Raw genomic sequence first — 1598 nt, forward strand, 5'->3', positions numbered from 1 at the left:
AGGTGCCCGGGGTGCGGGAAGGGGGCCCACGACTCAGACCCCTCTTTCCAGGACTTCAGCCTTGGCTGGGTTTCCTCCCCTGGGGCCGCAGTGTCCTGCCACCTACGCAGGAGGTCAAAGCCGGCGTTGCTCAGGTCGTGGCGTTTAAAAAGGAAGTAAGCGGAGCTTCCAGGAACCGAGCATAATTACAGGACGTAAACTTTGTAGATAATCTAAAATCCCCCTTAGCGTTTCCCAGCTGTAGCCTTGACCTCGCTCAAGTTAATCTTTTTAATATATTTTATGTGTATGAGTGTATTGCATGTATGTAAGCGCACCGTGTCGTGCAATGCCCGTGGAAGTCAGAAGAGCACATTGGATCCCCTCGAACTGGAGTTCCAGGCAGTTGTGGGGTCATGTGGGTGCTGGGAACCGAACCGAGGTCCTCCGCAAGAGCAGCCAGTCCTCAAAGTTTGAGTCATCTCTCCAGCCGCAGCCACGTAGGTCTTTTAACAGTCTTGTACTTCCAGAATTTTAATGTGTTTACATTAGGGACGGTTTTCACCTGTAAAAAGCATTATTTATTGGAGAGGGGAATATCTAAAATGTATGATCAGAATGGTTCTGCAAAATTTTTATTCTCCAAATCAGAATAGACAGGAAAGATATTGTATATAATATGTATGTATTATTGGATGTATGTGTATAAAAATTTTAGAAGTGCCCATATTTTTAAAAGTTTTTCTTTCTTTTTTTTCTTTTTTGGAGACAGGGTCCTGCTGTGTAGCCTGGCTAGCCTGGAATTCACTGTATAGACCAACTTGGCTATGTAGACCAAGTTGGCCTTGGCCTTGAACTCAAGAGTTTAGGTGCTGGCATTAAAGGCATGTGGCCCCCACACCCGGCAAATATTTATTCTTATTTTTAATTATGTGTATATCATTGTGGTGGTCTGTGCAGTTGTCCAAGACCACAGGTGTTGGACCCTTTGGAGCTGGATTTAAGGCAGTGGTGAGTAGCCTGACATGGGTGGTGGGATCCAAACTCAAGTCCCGTGGAAGAGCAGCAAGCACTCTTAACCACTAAGCCATCTCTCTGGTCCCTGCCCTCATTTCTTTAGGGCTCTATTGCTCAACTGCAAGACTTAAAGATTGTTTCCAGGTTTTTGTGCTTGATTAGATTCCACATCAGTTCATCAGTCTTATCCTGGCTGTCCCTTGCCTTCTAGTACAGGTGAGAAGAATCATTTACAAATAAACACTAAAACTCCCAGATACTGGTAATGTTAGTGAGAAGAAGGCAAGAACAGAGGTTAAGAACACAGACTAAGGCTGGGCTTGGTAGTGCATGCCTTTAATCCTGGCACTCAGGAAGCAGAGAATCTCTGTGAGTTCAAGGCCAGCCTGGTCTACATAGTGAGTTCCAGGCCAGCTGGGACTAGAGAGAAACCCTGTCTCAAAAAGACCACACAAACAAACAAACAAAAAACCCCACAGACTCTGAGCTCTTCCTGTGTGGGGTTTTTAAATGGAGTCGTTATCATAAATTGTAGCATCCTGGATAAACCACTTTATCTGTGTTCATTGAGTCAATTACATTAATGTCACTTACAAAGATCC

This window comes from Nannospalax galili, unplaced genomic scaffold, assembly GCF_000622305.1.
Source record: "Nannospalax galili isolate Female #2095 unplaced genomic scaffold, S.galili_v1.0 scaffold84, whole genome shotgun sequence".
In the NCBI taxonomy this organism is placed as follows: domain Eukaryota; kingdom Metazoa; phylum Chordata; class Mammalia; order Rodentia; family Spalacidae; genus Nannospalax; species Nannospalax galili.